The sequence below is a fragment of the Pleurodeles waltl genome, unplaced genomic scaffold (assembly GCF_031143425.1).
Source record: "Pleurodeles waltl isolate 20211129_DDA unplaced genomic scaffold, aPleWal1.hap1.20221129 scaffold_86, whole genome shotgun sequence".
Lineage (NCBI taxonomy): Eukaryota > Metazoa > Chordata > Amphibia > Caudata > Salamandridae > Pleurodeles > Pleurodeles waltl.
In genome coordinates this window covers 1087741-1106782 of record NW_027150400.1, presented here as the reverse complement: position 1 = coordinate 1106782, position 19042 = coordinate 1087741, and the positions used below count along the sequence as shown (strand labels likewise).

Here is a 19042-nt window from a genome sequence, read left to right as displayed (position 1 = left end):
CTGTGTTTTTTGAACTACCTCGTCTGTACGTTTAATTCCAGGCTGGTAAAAATATTGAGAAAAGCTGTGAAATTCAGGTTCTAAGAAAGGAGGCAACCCCAATCTTATACACACTGCGCTGACACTTACAAAGGGTATTCCTGGTGCAGCAGGGAAATGTGCCCCCTGGAGACATCTTGCAGTCACTATGTGGACAAGCAAGAGCACTGGAGCTCTGGAGCTCTCAGCTGATCACAGCAAGATGGAGTGCTTTCAGATGTTATTTGGAGTGAAAAAAAGAGCTGTGAGAAAGCTGTGTGATATTGTGAGAAAAGTCAATTAAAGAAGAACTAGTGGTAATGAAGCATTTGTAATTGAAAGGTTTCCTAATGTGTTTGAATCCATGAAAAGTGTAAAATGAAAGGTTTCCTATAAGAAATGTAAGTGTAGAAGTAAAAAGTGTAAAGAACTGCGCGTTCCCTGACCGGGAATCGAACCCGGGCCGCGGCGGTGAGAGCGCCGAATCCTAACCACTAGACCACCAGGGAGCAGGCACATGTCGTCCACCACCACCCAATATAGAAACAAGAACTGGTCAGCAGGCTACTCAGGATCCCATTTCCTATTACAGGAAAATTAAAGCAGACATGCAAGGACACACCATTTTCAGGCACAGCATGAAGAAAGAAATTGACTGCACCTCAAATGCACTCACAACTCTTCACACTTTACAGCTCTCCAAGACCTAGCACACCCTCATAAGACATCCCATCCTTCAGCAGTAATAGCACTTACACACTTAACTAGCAGGAAAATTCAGAAGTACAATTAAAGGGACGATCAGTGCTTCTTCTCAGAGCCCCGATAGGAGGGCAGCTCTTAGCTTTCCCAGGTCAACGCAGGCATCTCCAGCTCTACATGTGCAGGCTTTTACTTAAGGTGCTGGGACCTTCACCCGTCTTTTACAATGCTGTGTATAGAACTACGAGTCCCACAATGCAGTGTAACACATGACCTGCTGTCGATAGTCATGGAAGAACCTCGGAACTAGAAAAGCTCTGATGAGATTAGTGGGTGGGCACGTCCGGGTCACTGCTTGTTTTCCTTTCTCAGTGTGTCTGTAAATTATACAACTTTACACTTTATCTAAAGATAAAAGGTTTCACCTTCCTATAAAACAATTCCTCCTTCAGAGTGTGCCCCAACATTTCATTTACTTAGTGTGAGAAAACAAAATAGCTTAAATGCATTTTTTTTATCATGCAGTACTTTCCTTTTTATCTCTTGAAAAATCCTTGATTCCACCTTTCCTTTTTCAAGGAAGTAGGCACGAAGTTTAAATGAAAAGGGAGAAATGGTTGTGAAAAAGAGTCTTAGGTCCAAATTGTGGGTGCTAGATTTTGAAAGGTACTTGATGGCATGAATAAATGTTTCGATTTGGAGGAGGTGTGTGGATGAAAGAAAAATGGGCGTACTCTGTAGTATGAGTGTGAGATTGTAAACGGTATTTGAAGTAAATATTGATTGCTGGTGCTCTGAAAATGTAGGTTTAAGCCTTTAAAAGAAGAGGCAGTTTCCAAGTGGGGGAATTGAACCCCAGTCTCCCAGGCAGGGACACTCTCCACTATACTAAGTAGGAAGAGATATTTTTGTGTGTGCTGAGCAGCTCCTTCTTCTGTCCAACCCGCCCTCTCTGTGCCAAGCGTCTGAGTTTTTCCATTTCTCACTTCCTTCCCACCCACACGGGGGGCAGAGCTGGCTTAAGGATGCTGCAACTGTTGCACTCGCACTGCTCGCTCACATGCACGGGGGCACCCACCTCAGGGGGGGGGGGGGGCGCTCTGCTTAGTCTCAACTTAACATTTAATACAACCTGCTGCAGAGTTCCTTCCCTTTACAGATTTCAGGCAACAATCAAAATGGCAACACAACTCTTCTCATTAATCTTCCTGCCAGAGAGAGCCCAGATTTTTGCCTGCTAGCAGCAGGGCCGGCTGTAGCCCTGGTGGCTGGAAGACAGTCTTTTTTGGCACCCCCCCAACCCCCTTCACTCCATCACCACCTACTCGGATTCACTCACTGCCACCCGCCAAATGTGCCCCTCATCTATCCATAGCCCCTCTCACATAGATTAGATTTGTTTTAAAGAGCTGGATAGCTGCTTGACTATCCAGACAGCTCTCCACATTAGATATGGTTCTGTTCTTTGCGTCAGGCACATGAACCCTCTACGCTATTTTATATCTAGTCAAAGCTGCCTCTGGACAAAACCACCAACTCTCTCCCTAGCAGGAACGGTAATCACAAGAGGTATCTTGGCATTTTATTTGCTTTCTGTAGTTTGGACACACAAGGAACTTTCCAGCATGAGCTTTTAAATCGCAAGTTTCGTAAGTTATTGCTAAACACAGCGCCCCCCGAGGTCAGCAACTCCAATCCTGGTCAGCACCCGGTGCGGCCGCACTGCTCGCACCTCCCTAAACCCGGCCCTGAGTGGCAGTTTTGCATCGCCATGAAATTGTCATGCCGTTGAGGTCAGTGTGTGACGTGGCCAAGGCTATCCTATTTGAGGACTCCGGGAGAGACAGCTGCTCCCTTAATGAAGGAGTGGCCTTCTGACTGAAGTCACCTGAGGCAGGGGCCCACTGTCAGAGGCCTTATGGGGCAGGGACCCGCTGCAACTCCTGGGTTGCCCCATGCAACCCCTGGAGAACCCTAAATGACATCCATGTAAGTGCCTACTGTCGAGGTCAGCAAGGTCAGTGTGTGGCTCGGCCCAGGCTATCCTATCTGAGGTCTCCTGAAGGGACAGCTGCCACCTTAAAGAAGGAGTGGCGTTCTGACTGGCGCCAACTGAGGTAGGGGCCCGCTGTCAGAGGCCATATGGGGGAGGGGCCCGCTGCGACATCTGGCTTGCCCCTTGCGACCCCTGGTGACCCCTAGGTGACATCCATGCGAGCGCTTGCCGTCAAGGTCAGCGTGTGGCGCGGCCAAGGCTATCCTCCCCTGAGGCTCCTGAAGGGACAGCTGGCGCCTGAAGTAAGGAGTGGCCTTCTGACCGAAGTCACCTGAGGCAGGTGCCCGCCGTCAGAGGCCTTATGGGGCAGGGGCTAAAGGGACATTTTAAGTCCAGCCAGAAGGCAGAAGGTTTGGTCTGTGCTGTCCTGGGGCAGGACTTCCTCCTTAGTAGGGCTGCCACCTGGCTGTGTTTTTTGAACTACCTCGTCTGTACGTTTAATTCCAGGCTGGTAAAAATATTGAGAAAAGCTGTGAAATTCAGGTTCTAAGAAAGGAGGCAACCCCAATCTTATACACACTGCGCTGACACTTACAAAGGGTATTCCTGGTGCAGCAGGGAAATGTGCCCCCTGGAGACATCTTGCAGTCACTATGTGGACAAGCAAGAGCTCTGGAGCTCTGGAGCTCTCAGCTGATCACAGCAAGATGGAGTGCTTTCAGATGTTATTTGGAGTGAAAAAAAGAGCTGTGAGAAAGCTGTGTGATATTGTGAGAAAAGTCAATTAAAGAAGAACTAGTGGTAATGAAGCATTTGTAATTGAAAGGTTTCCTAATGTGTTTGAATCCATGAAAAGTGTAAAATGAAAGGTTTCCTATAAGAAATGTAAGTGTAGAAGTAAAAAGTGTAAGGAACTTCGCGTTCCCTGACCGGGAATCGTACCTGGGCCGCGGCGGTGAGAGCGCCGAATCCTAACCACTAGACCACCAGGGAGCAGGCACAGGTCGTCCACCACCACCCAATATAGAAACAAGAACTGGTCAGCAGGCTACTCAGGATCCCATTTCCTATTACAGGAAAATTAAAGCAGACATGCAAGGACACACCATTTTCAGGCACAGCATGAAGAAAGAAATTGACTGCACCTCAAATGCACTCACAACTCTTCACACTTTACAGCTCTCCAAGACCTAGCACACCCTCATAAGACATCCCATCCTTCAGCAGTAATAGCACTTACACACTTAACTAGCAGGAAAATTCAGAAGTACAATTAAAGGGACGATCAGTGCTTCTTCTCAGAGCCCCGATAGGAGGGCAGCTCTTAGCTTTCCCAGGTCAACGCAGGCATCTCCAGCTCTACATGTGCAGGCTTTTACTTAAGGTGCTGGGACCTGCACTCCTCTTTTACAATGCTGTGTATAGAACTACGAGTCCCACAATGCAGTGTAACACATGACCTGCTGTCGATAGTCATGGAAGAACCTCGCAACTAGAAAAGCTCTGATGAGATTAGTGGGTGGGCACGTCCGGGTCACTGCTTGTTTTCCTTTCTCAGTGTGTCTGTAAATTATACAACTTTACACTTTATCTAAAGATAAAAGGTTTCACCTTCCTATAAAACAATTCCTCCTTCAGAGTGTGCCCCAACATTTCATTTACTTAGTGTGAGAAAACAAAATAGCTTAAATGCATTTTTTTTATCATGCAGTACTTTCCTTTTTATCTCATGAAAAATCCTTGATTCCACCTTTCCTTTTTCAAGGAAGTAGGCAGGAAGTTTAAATGAAAAGGGAGAAATGGTTGTGAAAAAGAGTCTTAGGTCCAAATTGTGGGTGCTAGATTTTGAAAGGTACTTGATGGCATGAATAAATGTTTCGATTTGGAGGAGGTGTGTGGATGAAAGAAAAATGGGCGTACTCTGTAGTATGAGTGTGAGATTGTAAACGGTATTTGAAGTAAATATTGATTGCTGGTGCTCTGAAAATGTAGGTTTAAGCCTTTAAAAGAAGAGGCAGTTTCCCAGTTGGGGAATTGAACCCCAGTCTCCCAGGTCCCAGGCAGGGACACTCTCCACTATACTAAGTAGGAAGAGATATTTTTGTGTGTGCTGAGCAGCTCCTTCTTCTGTCCAACCCGCCCTCTCTGTGCCAAGCGTCTGAGTTTTTCCATTTCTCACTTCCTTCCCACCCACACGGGGGGGCAGAGCTGGCTTAAGGATGCTGCAACTGTTGCACTCGCACTGCTCGCTCACATGCACGGGGGCACCTACCTCAGGGGGGGGGGGGGGCGCTCTGCTTAGTCTCAACTTAACATTTAATACAACCTGCTGCAGAGTTCCTTCCCTTTACAGATTTCAGGCAACAATCAAAATGGCAACACAACTCTTCTCATTAATCTTCCTGCCAGAGAGAGCCCAGATTTTTGCCTGCTAGCAGCAGGGCCGGCTGTAGCCCTGGTGGCTGGAAGACAGTCTTTTTTGGCACCCCCCAACCCCCTTCACTCCATCACCACCTACTCGGATTCACTCACTGCCACCCGCCAAATGTGCCCCTCATCTATCCATAGCCCCTCTCACATAGATTAGATTTGTTTTAAAGAGCTGGATAGCTGCTTGACTATCCAGACAGCTGTCCACATTAGATATGGTTCTGTTCTTTGCGTCAGGCACATGAACCCTCTACGCTATTTTATATCTAGTCAAAGCTGCCTCTGGACAAAACCACCAACTCTCTCCCTAGCAGGAACGGTAATCACAAGAGGTATCTTGGCATTTTATTTGCTTTCTGTAGTTTGGACACACAAGGAACTTTCCAGCATGAGCTTTTAAATCGCAAGTTTCGTAAGTTATTGCTAAACACAGCGCCCCCCGAGGTCAGCAACTCCAATCCTGGTCAGCACCCGGTGCGGCCGCACTGCTCGCACCTCCCTAAACCCGGCCCTGAGTGGCAGTTTTGCATCGCCATGAAATTGTCATGCCGTTGAGGTCAGTGTGTGACGTGGCCAAGGCTATCCTATTTGAGGACTCCGGGAGAGACAGCTGCTCCCTTAATGAAGGAGTGGCCTTCTGAATGAAGTCACCTGAGGCAGGGGCCCACTGTCAGAGGCCTTATGGGGCAGGGACCCGCTGCAACTCCTGGGTTGCCCCATGCAACCCCTGGAGAACCCTAAATGACATCCATGTAAGTGCCTACTGTCGAGGTCAGCAAGGTCAGTGTGTGGCTCGGCCCAGGCTATCCTATCTGAGGTCTCCTGAAGGGACAGCTGCCACCTTAAAGAAGGAGTGGCGTTCTGACTGGCGCCAACTGAGGTAGGGGCCCGCTGTCAGAGGCCATATGGGGGAGGGGCCCGCTGCGACATCTGGCTTGCCCCTTGCGACCCCTGGTGACCCCTAGGTGACATCCATGCGAGCGCTTGCCGTCAAGGTCAGCGTGTGGCACGGCCAAGGCTATCCTCCCCTGAGGCTCCTGAAGGGACAGCTGGCGCCTGAAGTAAGGAGTGGCCTTCTGACCGAAGTCACCTGAGGCAGGTGCCCGCCGTCAGAGGCCTTATGGGGCAGGGGCTAAAGGGACATTTTAAGTCCAGCCAGAAGGCAGAAGGTTTGGTCTGTGCTGTCCTGGGGCAGGACTTCCTCCTTAGTAGGGCTGCCACCTGGCTGTGTTTTTTGAACTACCTCGTCTGTACGTTTAATTCCAGGCTGGTAAAAATATTGAGAAAAGCTGTGAAATTCAGGTTCTAAGAAAGGAGGCAACCCCAATCTTATACACACTGCGCTGACACTTACAAAGGGTATTCCTGGTGCAGCAGGGAAATGTGCCCCCTGGAGACATCTTGCAGTCACTATGTGGACAATCAAGAGCTCTGGAGCTCTGGAGCTCTCAGCTGATCACAGCAAGATGGAGTGCTTTCAGATGTTATTTGGAGTGAAAAAAAGAGCTGTGAGAAAGCTGTGTGATATTGTGAGAAAAGTCAATTAAAGAAGAACTAGTGGTAATGAAGCATTTGTAATTGAAAGGTTTCCTAATGTGTTTGAATCCATGAAAAGTGTAAAATGAAAGGTTTCCTATAAGAAATGTAAGTGTAGAAGTAAAAAGTGTAAGGAACTTCGCGTTCCCTGACTGGGAATCGAACACGGGCCGCGGCGGTGAGAGCGCCGAATCCTAACCACTAGACCACCAGGGAGCAGGCACAGGTTGTCCACCACCACCCAATATAGAAACAAGAACTGGTCAGCAGGCTACTCAGGATCCCATTTCCTATTACAGGAAAATTAAAGCAGACATGCAAGGACACACCATTTTCAAGCACAGCATGAAGAAAGAAATTGACTGCACCTCAAATGCACTCACAACTCTTCACACTTTACAGCTCTCCAAGACCTAGCACACCCTCATAAGACATCCCATCCTTCAGCAGTAATAGCACTTACACACTTAACTAGCAGGAAAATTCAGAAGTACAATTAAAGGGACGATCAGTGCTTCTTCTCAGAGCCCCGATAGGAGGGCAGCTCTTAGCTTTCCCAGGTCAACGCAGGCATCTCCAGCTCTACATGTGCAGGCTTTTACTTAAGGTGCTGGGACCTGCACTCCTCTTTTACAATGCTGTGTATAGAACTACGAGTCCCACAATGCAGTGTAACACATGACCTGCTGTCGATAGTCATGGAAGAACCTCGGAACTAGAAAAGCTCTGATGAGATTAGTGGGTGGGCACGTCCGGGTCACTGCTTGTTTTCCTTTCTCAGTGTGTCTGTAAATTATACAACTTTACACTTTATCTAAAGATAAAAGGTTTCACCTTCCTATAAAACAATTCCTCCTTCAGAGTGTGCCCCAACATTTCATTTACTTAGTGTGAGAAAACAAAATAGCTTAAATGCATTTTTTTTATCATGCAGTACTTTCCTTTTTATCTCATGAAAAATCCTTGATTCCACCTTTCCTTTTTCAAGGAAGTAGGCAGGAAGTTTAAATGAAAAGGGAGAAATGGTTGTGAAAAAGAGTCTTAGGTCCAAATTGTGGGTGCTAGATTTTGAAAGGTACTTGATGGCATGAATAAATGTTTCGATTTGGAGGAGGTGTGTGGATGAAAGAAAAATGGGCGTACTCTGTAGCATGAGTGTGAGATTGTAAACGGTATTTGAAGTAAATATTGATTGCTGGTGCTCTGAAAATGTAGGTTTAAGCCTTTAAAAGAAGAGGCAGTTTCCCAGTTGGGGAATTGAACCCCAGTCTCCCAGGTCCCAGGCAGGGACTCTCTCCACTATACTAAGTAGGAAGGGATATTTTTATGTGTGCTGAGCAGCTTCTTCTTCTGTCCAAACCGCCCTCTCTGTGCCAAGCGTCTGAGTTTTTCCATTTCTCACTTCCTTCCCACCCACACGGGGGGGCAGAGCTGGCTTAAGGATGCTGCAACTGTTGCACTCGCACTGCTCGCTCACATGCACGGGGGCACCCACCTCAGGGGGGGGGGGGGGCGCTCTGCTTAGTCTCAACTTAACATTTAATACAACCTGCTGCAGAGTTCCTTCCCTTTACAGATTTCAGGCAACAATCAAAATGGCAACACAACTCTTCTCATTAATCTTCCTGCCAGAGAGAGCCCAGATTTTTGCCTGCTAGCAGCAGGGCCGGCTGTAGCCCTGGTGGCTGGAAGACAGTCTTTTTTGGCACCCCCCAACCCCCTTCACTCCATCACCACCTACTCGGATTCACTCACTGCCACCCGCCAAATGTGCCCCTCATCTATCCATAGCCCCTCTCACATAGATTAGATTTGTTTTAAAGAGCTGGATAGCTGCTTGACTATCCAGACAGCTCTCCACATTAGATATGGTTCTGTTCTTTGCGTCAGGCACATGAACCCTCTACGCTATTTTATATCTAGTCAAAGCTGCCTCTGGACAAAACCACCAACTCTCTCCCTAGCAGGAACGGTAATCACAAGAGGTATCTTGGCATTTTATTTGCTTTCTGTAGTTTGGACACACAAGGAACTTTCCAGCATGAGCTTTTAAATCGCAAGTTTCGAAAGTTATTGCTAAACACAGCGCCCCCCGAGGTCAGCAACTCCAATCCTGGTCAGCACCCGGTGCGGCCGCACTGCTCGCACCTCCCTAAACCCGGCCCTGAGTGGCAGTTTTGCATCGCCATGAAATTGTCATGCCGTTGAGGTCAGTGTGTGACGTGGCCAAGGCTATCCTATTTGAGGACTCCGGGAGAGACAGCTGCTCCCTTAATGAAGGAGTGGCCTTCTGACTGAAGTCACCTGAGGCAGGGGCCCACTGTCAGAGGCCTTATGGGGCAGGGACCCGCTGCAAATCCTGGCTTGCCCCATGCAACCCCTGGAGAACCCTAAATGACATCCATGTAAGTGCCTACTGTCGAGGTCAGCAAGGTCAGTGTGTGGCTCGGCCCAGGCTATCCTATCTGAGGTCTCCTGAAGTGACAGCTGCCACCTTAAAGAAGGAGTGGCGTTCTGACTGGCGCCAACTGAGGTAGGGGCCCGCTGTCAGAGGCCATATGGGGGAGGGGCCCGCTGCGACATCTGGCTTGCCCCTTGCGATCCCTGGTGACCCCTAGGTGACATCCATGCGAGCGCTTGCCGTCAAGGTCAGCGTGTGGCGCGGCCAAGGCTATCCTCCCCTGAGGCTCCTGAAGGGACAGCTGACGCCTGAAGTAAGGAGTGGCCTTCTGACCGAAGTCACCTGAGGCAGGTGCCCGCCGTCAGAGGCCTTATGGGGCAGGGGCTAAAGGGACATTTTAAGTCCAGCCAGAAGGCAGAAGGTTTGGTCTGTGCTGTCCTGGGGCAGGACTTCCTCCTTAGTAGGGCTGCCACCTGGCTGTGTTTTTTGAACTACCTCGTCTGTACGTTTAATTCCAGGCTGGTAAAAATATTGAGAAAAGCTGTGAAATTCAGGTTCTAAGAAAGGAGGCAACCCCAATCTTATACACACTGCGCTGACACTTACAAAGGGTATTCCTGGTGCAGCAGGGAAATGTGCCCCCTGGAGACATCTTGCAGTCACTATGTGGACAAGCAAGAGCTCTGGAGCTCTGGAGCTCTCAGCTGATCACAGCAAGATGGAGTGCTTTCAGATGTTATTTGGAGTGAAAAAAAGAGCTGTGAGAAAGCTGTGTGATATTGTGAGAAAAGTCAATTAAAGAAGAACTAGTGGTAATGAAGCATTTGTAATTGAAAGGTTTCCTAATGTGTTTGAATCCATGAAAAGTGTAAAATGAAAGGTTTCCTATAAGAAATGTAAGTGTAGAAGTAAAAAGTGTAAGGAACTTCGCGTTCCCTGACCGGGAATCGAACCCGGGCCGCGGCGGTGAGAGCGCCGAATCCTAACCACTAGACCACCAGGGAGCAGGCACAGGTCGTCCACCACCACCCAATATAGAAACAAGAACTGGTCAGCAGGCTACTCAGGATCCCATTTCCTATTACAGGAAAATTAAAGCAGACATGCAAGGACACACCATTTTCAGGCACAGCATGAAGAAAGAAATTGACTGCACCTCAAATGCACTCACAACTCTTCACACTTTACAGCTCTCCAAGACCTAGCACACCCTCATAAGACATCCCATCCTTCAGCAGTAATAGCACTTACACACTTAACTAGCAGGAAAATTCAGAAGTACAATTAAAGGGACGATCAGTGCTTCTTCTCAGAGCCCCGATAGGAGGGCAGCTCTTAGCTTTCCCAGGTCAACGCAGGCATCTCCAGCTCTACATGTGCAGGCTTTTACTTAAGGTGCTGGGACCTTCACTCCTCTTTTACAATGCTGTGTATAGAACTACGAGTCCCACAATGCAGTGTAACACATGACCTGCTGTCGATAGTCATGGAAGAACCTCGGAACTAGAAAAGCTCTGATGAGATTAGTGGGTGGGCACGTCCGGGTCACTGCTTGTTTTCCTTTCTCAGTGTGTCTGTAAATTATACAACTTTACACTTTATCTAAAGATAAAAGGTTTCACCTTCCTATAAAACAATTCCTCCTTCAGAGTGTGCCCCAACATTTCATTTACTTAGTGTGAGAAAACAAAATAGCTTAAATGCATTTTTTTTATCATGCAGTACTTTCCTTTTTATCTCATGAAAAATCCTTGATTCCACCTTTCCTTTTTCAAGGAAGTAGGCAGGAAGTTTAAATGAAAAGGGAGAAATGGTTGTGAAAAAGAGTCTTAGGTCCAAATTGTGGGTGCTAGATTTTGAAAGGTACTTGATGGCATGAATAAATGTTTCGATTTGGAGGAGGTGTGTGGATGAAAGAAAAATGGGCGTACTCTGTAGTATGAGTGTGAGATTGTAAACGGTATTTGAAGTAAATATTGATTGCTGGTGCTCTGAAAATGTAGGTTTAAGCCTTTAAAAGAAGAGGCAGTTTCCAAGTGGGGGAATTGAACCCCAGTCTCCCAGGCAGGGACACTCTCCACTATACTAAGTAGGAAGAGATATTTTTGTGTGTGCTGAGCAGCTCCTTCTTCTGTCCAACCCGCCCTCTCTGTGCCAAGCGTCTGAGTTTTTCCATTTCTCACTTCCTTCCCACCCACACGGGGGGGCAGAGCTGGCTTAAGGATGCTGCAACTGTTGCACTCGCACTGCTCGCTCACATGCACGGGGGCACCCACCTCAGGGGGGGGGGGGGGGGGCGCTCTGCTTAGTCTCAACTTAACATTTAATACAACCTGCTGCAGAGTTCCTTCCCTTTACAGATTTCAGGCAACAATCAAAATGGCAACACAACTCTTCTCATTAATCTTCCTGCCAGAGAGAGCCCAGATTTTTGCCTGCTAGCAGCAGGGCCGGCTGTAGCCCTGGTGGCTGGAAGACAGTCTTTTTTGGCACCCCCCCAACCCCCTTCACTCCATCACCACCTACTCGGATTCACTCACTGCCACCTGCCAAATGTGCCCCTCATCTATCCATAGCCCCTCTCACATAGATTAGATTTGTTTTAAAGAGCTGGATAGCTGCTTGACTATCCAGACAGCTCTCCACATTAGATATGGTTCTGTTCTTTGCGTCAGGCACATGAACCCTCTACGCTATTTTATATCTAGTCAAAGCTGCCTCTGGACAAAACCACCAACTCTCTCCCTAGCAGGAACGGTAATCACAAGAGGTATCTTGGCATTTTATTTGCTTTCTGTAGTTTGGACACACAAGGAACTTTCCAGCATGAGCTTTTAAATCGCAAGTTTCGTAAGTTATTGCTAAACACAGCGCCCCCCGAGGTCAGCAACTCCAATCCTGGTCAGCACCCGGTGCGGCCGCACTGCTCGCACCTCCCTAAACCCGGCCCTGAGTGGCAGTTTTGCATCGCCATGAAATTGTCATGCCGTTGAGGTCAGTGTGTGACGTGGCCAAGGCTATCCTATTTGAGGACTCCGGGAGAGACAGCTGCTCCCTTAATGAAGGAGTGGCCTTCTGACTGAAGTCACCTCAGGCAGGGGCCCACTGTCAGAGGCCTTATGGGGCAGGGACCCGCTGCAAATCCTGGCTTGCCCCATGCAACCCCTGGAGAACCCTAAATGACATCCATGTAAGTGCCTACTGTCGAGGTCAGCAAGGTCAGTGTGTGGCTCGGCCCAGGCTATCCTATCTGAGGTCTCCTGAAGTGACAGCTGCCACCTTAAAGAAGGAGTGGCGTTCTGACTGGCGCCAACTGAGGTAGGGGCCCGCTGTCAGAGGCCATATGGGGGAGGGGCCCGCTGCGACATCTGGCTTGCCCCTTGCGATCCCTGGTGACCCCTAGGTGACATCCATGCGAGCGCTTGCCGTCAAGGTCAGCGTGTGGCGCGGCCAAGGCTATCCTCCCCTGAGGCTCCTGAAGGGACAGCTGACGCCTGAAGTAAGGAGTGGCCTTCTGACCGAAGTCACCTGAGGCAGGTGCCCGCCGTCAGAGGCCTTATGGGGCAGGGGCTAAAGGGACATTTTAAGTCCAGCCAGAAGGCAGAAGGTTTGGTCTGTGCTGTCCTGGGGCAGGACTTCCTCCTTAGTAGGGCTGCCACCTGGCTGTGTTTTTTGAACTACCTCGTCTGTACGTTTAATTCCAGGCTGGTAAAAATATTGAGAAAAGCTGTGAAATTCAGGTTCTAAGAAAGGAGGCAACCCCAATCTTATACACACTGCGCTGACACTTACAAAGGGTATTCCTGGTGCAGCAGGGAAATGTGCCCCCTGGAGACATCTTGCAGTCACTATGTGGACAAGCAAGAGCTCTGGAGCTCTGGAGCTCTCAGCTGATCACAGCAAGATGGAGTGCTTTCAGATGTTATTTGGAGTGAAAAAAAGAGCTGTGAGAAAGCTGTGTGATATTGTGAGAAAAGTCAATTAAAGAAGAACTAGTGGTAATGAAGCATTTGTAATTGAAAGGTTTCCTAATGTGTTTGAATCCATGAAAAGTGTAAAATGAAAGGTTTCCTATAAGAAATGTAAGTGTAGAAGTAAAAAGTGTAAGGAACTTCGCGTTCCCTGACCGGGAATCGAACCCGGGCCGCGGCGGTGAGAGCGCCGAATCCTAACCACTAGACCACCAGGGAGCAGGCACAGGTCGTCCACCACCACCCAATATAGAAACAAGAACTGGTCAGCAGGCTACTCAGGATCCCATTTCCTATTACAGGAAAATTAAAGCAGACATGCAAGGACACACCATTTTCAGGCACAGCATGAAGAAAGAAATTGACTGCACCTCAAATGCACTCACAACTCTTCACACTTTACAGCTCTCCAAGACCTAGCACACCCTCATAAGACATCCCATCCTTCAGCAGTAATAGCACTTACACACTTAACTAGCAGGAAAATTCAGAAGTACAATTAAAGGGACGATCAGTGCTTCTTCTCAGAGCCCCGATAGGAGGGCAGCTCTTAGCTTTCCCAGGTCAACGCAGGCATCTCCAGCTCTACATGTGCAGGCTTTTACTTAAGGTGCTGGGACCTTCACTCCTCTTTTACAATGCTGTGTATAGAACTACGAGTCCCACAATGCAGTGTAACACATGACCTGCTGTCGATAGTCATGGAAGAACCTCGGAACTAGAAAAGCTCTGATGAGATTAGTGGGTGGGCACGTCCGGGTCACTGCTTGTTTTCCTTTCTCAGTGTGTCTGTAAATTATACAACTTTACACTTTATCTAAAGATAAAAGGTTTCACCTTCCTATAAAACAATTCCTCCTTCAGAGTGTGCCCCAACATTTCATTTACTTAGTGTGAGAAAACAAAATAGCTTAAATGCATTTTTTTTATCATGCAGTACTTTCCTTTTTATCTCATGAAAAATCCTTGATTCCACCTTTCCTTTTTCAAGGAAGTAGGCAGGAAGTTTAAATGAAAAGGGAGAAATGGTTGTGAAAAAGAGTCTTAGGTCCAAATTGTGGGTGCTAGATTTTGAAAGGTACTTGATGGCATGAATAAATGTTTCGATTTGGAGGAGGTGTGTGGATGAAAGAAAAATGGGCGTACTCTGTAGTATGAGTGTGAGATTGTAAACGGTATTTGAAGTAAATATTGATTGCTGGTGCTCTGAAAATGTAGGTTTAAGCCTTTAAAAGAAGAGGCAGTTTCCAAGTGGGGGAATTGAACCCCAGTCTCCCAGGCAGGGACACTCTCCACTATACTAAGTAGGAAGAGATATTTTTGTGTGTGCTGAGCAGCTCCTTCTTCTGTCCAACCCGCCCTCTCTGTGCCAAGCGTCTGAGTTTTTCCATTTCTCACTTCCTTCCCACCCACACGGGGGGGCAGAGCTGGCTTAAGGATGCTGCAACTGTTGCACTCGCACTGCTCGCTCACATGCACGGGGGCACCCACCTCAGGGGGGGGGGGGGGGGGCGCTCTGCTTAGTCTCAACTTAACATTTAATACAACCTGCTGCAGAGTTCCTTCCCTTTACAGATTTCAGGCAACAATCAAAATGGCAACACAACTCTTCTCATTAATCTTCCTGCCAGAGAGAGCCCAGATTTTTGCCTGCTAGCAGCAGGGCCGGCTGTAGCCCTGGTGGCTGGAAGACAGTCTTTTTTGGCACCCCCCCAACCCCCTTCACTCCATCACCACCTACTCGGATTCACTCACTGCCACCTGCCAAATGTGCCCCTCATCTATCCATAGCCCCTCTCACATAGATTAGATTTGTTTTAAAGAGCTGGATAGCTGCTTGACTATCCAGACAGCTCTCCACATTAGATATGGTTCTGTTCTTTGCGTCAGGCACATGAACCCTCTACGCTATTTTATATCTAGTCAAAGCTGCCTCTGGACAAAACCACCAACTCTCTCCCTAGCAGGAACGGTAATCACAAGAGGTATCTTGGCATTTTATTTGCTTTCTGTAGTTTGGACACACAAGGAACTTTCCAGCATGAGCTTTTAAATCGCAAGTTTCGTAAGTTATTGCTAAACACAGCGCCCCCCGAGGTCAGCAACTCCAATCCTGGTCAGCACCCGGTGCGGCCGCACTGCTCGCACCTCCCTAAACCCGGCCCTGAGTGGCAGTTTTGCATCGCCATGAAATTGTCATGCCGTTGAGGTCAGTGTGTGACGTGGCCAAGGCTATCCTATTTGAGGACTCCGGGAGAGACAGCTGCTCCCTTAATGAAGGAGTGGCCTTCTGACTGAAGTCACCTGAGGCAGGGGCCCACTGTCAGAGGCCTTATGGGGCAGGGACCCGCTGCAACTCCTGGCTTGCCCCATGCAACCCCTGGAGAACCCTAAATGACATCCATGTAAGTGCCTACTGTCGAGGTCAGCAAGGTCAGTGTGTGGCTCGGCCCAGGCTATCCTATCTGAGGTCTCCTGAAGGGACAGCTGCCACCTTAAAGAAGGAGTGGCGTTCTGACTGGCGCCAACTGAGGTAGGGGCCTGCTGTCAGAGGCCATATGGGGGAGGGGCCCGCTGCGACATCTGGCTTGCCCCTTGCGACCCCTGGTGACCCCTAGGTGACATCCATGCGAGCGCTTGCCGTCAAGGTCAGCGTGTGGCACGGCCAAGGCTATCCTCCCCTGAGGCTCCTGAAGGGACAGCTGGCGCCTGAAGTAAGGAGTGGCCTTCTGACCGAAGTCACCTGAGGCAGGTGCCCGCCGTCAGAGGCCTTATGGGGCAGGGGCTAAAGGGACATTTTAAGTCCAGCCAGAAGGCAGAAGGTTTGGTCTGTGCTGTCCTGGGGCAGGACTTCCTCCTTAGTAGGGCTGCCACCTGGCTGTGTTTTTTGAACTACCTCGTCTGTACGTTTAATTCCAGGCTGGTAAAAATATTGAGAAAAGCTGTGAAATTCAGGTTCTAAGAAAGGAGGCAACCCCAATCTTATACACACTGCGCTGACACTTACAAAGGGTATTCCTGGTGCAGCAGGGAAATGTGCCCCCTGGAGACATCTTGCAGTCACTATGTGGACAAGCAAGAGCTCTGGAGCTCTGGAGCTCTCAGCTGATCACAGCAAGATGGAGTGCTTTCAGATGTTATTTGGAGTGAAAAAAAGAGCTGTGAGAAAGCTGTGTGATATTGTGAGAAAAGTCAATTAAAGAAGAACTAGTGGTAATGAAGCATTTGTAATTGAAAGGTTTCCTAATGTGTTTGAATCCATGAAAAGTGTAAAATGAAAGGTTTCCTATAAGAAATGTAAGTGTAGAAGTAAAAAGTGTAAGGAACTTCGCGTTCCCTGACCGGGAATCGAACCCGGGCCGCGGCGGTGAGAGCGCCGAATCCTAACCACTAGACCACCAGGGAGCAGGCACAGGTCGTCCACCACCACCCAATATAGAAACAAGAACTGGTCAGCAGGCTACTCAGGATCCCATTTCCTATTACAGGAAAATTAAAGCAGACATGCAAGGACACACCATTTTCAGGCACAGCATGAAGAAAGAAATTGACTGCACCTCAAATGCACTCACAACTCTTCACACTTTACAGCTCTCCAAGACCTAGCACACCCTCATAAGACATCCCATCCTTCAGCAGTAATAGCACTTACACACTTAACTAGCAGGAAAATTCAGAAGTACAATTAAAGGGACGATCAGTGCTTCTTCTCAGAGCCCCGATAGGAGGGCAGCTCTTAGCTTTCCCAGGTCAACGCAGGCATCTCCAGCTCTACATGTGCAGGCTTTTACTTAAGGTGCTGGGACCTGCACTCCTCTTTTACAATGCTGTGTATAGAACTACGAGTCCCACAATGCAGTGTAACACATGACCTGCTGTCGATAGTCATGGAAGAACCTCGGAACTAGAAAAGCTCTGATGAGATTAGTGGGTGGGCACGTCCGGGTCACTGCTTGTTTTCCTTTCTCAGTGTGTCTGTAAATTATACAACTTTACACTTTATCTAAAGATAAAAGGTTTCACCTTCCTATAAAACAATTCCTCCTTCAGAGTGTGCCCCAACATTTCATTTACTTAGTGTGAGAAAACAAAATAGCTTAAATGCATTTTTTTTATCATGCAGTACTTTCCTTTTTATCTCATGAAAAATCCTTGATTCCACCTTTCCTTTTTCAAGGAAATAGGCAGGAAGTTTAAATGAAAAGGGAGAAATGGTTGTGAAAAAGAGTCTTAGGTCCAAATTGTGGGTGCTAGATTTTGAAAGGTACTTGATGGCATGAATAAATGTTTCGATTTGGAGGAGGTGTGTGGATGAAAGAAAAATGGGCGTACTCTGTAGTATGAGTGTGAGATTGTAAACGGTATTTGAAGTAAATATTGATTGCTGGTGCTCTGAAAATGTAGGTTTAAGCCTTTAAAAGAAGAGGCAGTTTCCCAGTTGGGGAATTGAACCCCAGTCTCCCAGGTCCCAGGCAGGGACACTCTCCACTATACTAAGTAGGAAGAGATATTTTTGTGCGTGCTGAGCAGCTCCTTCTTCTGTCCAACCCGCCCTCTCTGTGCCAAGCGTCTGAGTTTTTCCATTTCTCACTTCCTTCCCACCCACACGGGGGGGCAGAGCTGGCTTAAGGATGCTGCAACTGTTGCACTCGCACTGCTCGCTCACATGCACGGGGGCACCCACCTCAGGGGGGGGGGGGCGCTCTGCTTAGTCTCAACTTAACATTTAATACAACCTGCTGCAGAGTTCCTTCCCTTTACAGATTTCAGGCAACAATCAAAATGGCAACACAACTCTTCTCATTAATCTTCCTGCCAGAGAGAGCTCAGATTTTTGCCTGCTAGCAGCAGGGCCGGCTGTAGCCCTGGTGGCTGGAAGACAGTCTTTTTTGGCACCCCCCAACCCCCTTCACTCCATCACCACCTACTCGGATTCACTCACTGCCACCCGCCAAATGTGCCCCTCATCTATCCATAGCCCCTCTCACGTAGATTAGATTTGTTTTAAAGAGCTGGATAGCTGCTTGACTATCCAGACAGCTGTCCACATTAGATATGGTTCTGTTCTTTGCGTCAGGCACATGAACCCTCTACGCTATTTTATATCTAGTCAAAGCTGCCTCTGGACAAAACCACCAACTCTCTCCCTAGCAGGAACGGTAATCACAAGAGGTATCTTGGCATTTTATTTGCTTTCTGTAGTTTGGACACACAAGGAACTTTCCAGCATGAGCTTTTAAATCGCAAGTTTCGTAAGTTATTGCTAAACACAGCGCCCCCCGAGGTCAGCAACTCCAATCCTGGTCAGCACCCGGTGCGGCCGCACTGCTCGCACCTCCCTAAACCCGGCCCTGAGTGGCAGTTTTGCATCGCCATGAAATTGTCATGCCGTTGAGGTCAGTGTGTGACGTGGCCAAGGCTATCCTATTTGAGGACTCCGGGAGAGACAGCTGCTCCCTTAATGAAGGAGTGGCCTTCTGACTGAAGTCACCTGAGGCAGGGGCCCACTGTCAGAGGCCTTATGGGGCAGGGACCCGCTGCAACTCCTGGCTTGCCCCATGCAACCCCTGGAGAACCCTAAATGACATCCATGTAAGTGCCTACTGTCGAGGTCAGCAAGGTCAGTGTGTGGCTCGGCCCAGGCTATCCTATCTGAGGTCTCCTGAAGGGACAGCTGCCACCTTAAAGAAGGAGTGGCGTTCTGACTGGCGCCAACTGAGGTAGGGGCCCGCTGTCAGAGGCCATATGGGGGAGGGGCCCGCTGCGACATCTGGCTTGCCCCTTGCGACCCCTGGTGACCCCTAGGTGACATCCATGTGAGCGCTTGCCGTGAAGGTTAGCGTGTGGCGCGGCCAAGGCTATCCTCCCGTGAGGCTCCTGAAGGGACAGCTGGCGCCTGAAGTAAGGAGTGGCCTTCTGACCGAAGTCACCTGAGGCAGGTGCCCGCCGTCAGAGGCCTTATGGGGCAGGGGCTAAAGGGACATTTTA

At 48.6% G+C, this 19042-nt stretch overlaps 6 non-coding genes across 6 annotated transcripts; all 6 read right to left on the bottom strand.

Moving 5' to 3' along the window:
- Positions 1-455: 455 nt before the first annotated feature.
- TRNAE-CUC (transfer RNA glutamic acid (anticodon CUC)) lies at positions 456-527 on the bottom strand. Its single transcript has one exon. It is a non-coding gene; the product is annotated as a tRNA-Glu (tRNA).
- A 3110-nt stretch (positions 528-3637) lies between these two features.
- TRNAE-CUC (transfer RNA glutamic acid (anticodon CUC)) lies at positions 3638-3709 on the bottom strand. The gene has a single exon. It is a non-coding gene; the product is annotated as a tRNA-Glu (tRNA).
- Positions 3710-6826: 3117 nt separating this feature from the next.
- On the bottom strand, positions 6827-6898 carry TRNAE-CUC (transfer RNA glutamic acid (anticodon CUC)). The gene has a single exon. It is a non-coding gene; the product is annotated as a tRNA-Glu (tRNA).
- A 3117-nt stretch (positions 6899-10015) lies between these two features.
- TRNAE-CUC (transfer RNA glutamic acid (anticodon CUC)) lies at positions 10016-10087 on the bottom strand. Its single transcript has one exon. It is a non-coding gene; the product is annotated as a tRNA-Glu (tRNA).
- Positions 10088-13201: 3114 nt separating this feature from the next.
- On the bottom strand, positions 13202-13273 carry TRNAE-CUC (transfer RNA glutamic acid (anticodon CUC)). Its single transcript has one exon. It is a non-coding gene; the product is annotated as a tRNA-Glu (tRNA).
- Positions 13274-16387: 3114 nt separating this feature from the next.
- On the bottom strand, positions 16388-16459 carry TRNAE-CUC (transfer RNA glutamic acid (anticodon CUC)). Its single transcript has one exon. It is a non-coding gene; the product is annotated as a tRNA-Glu (tRNA).
- Positions 16460-19042: the final 2583 nt, after the last annotated feature.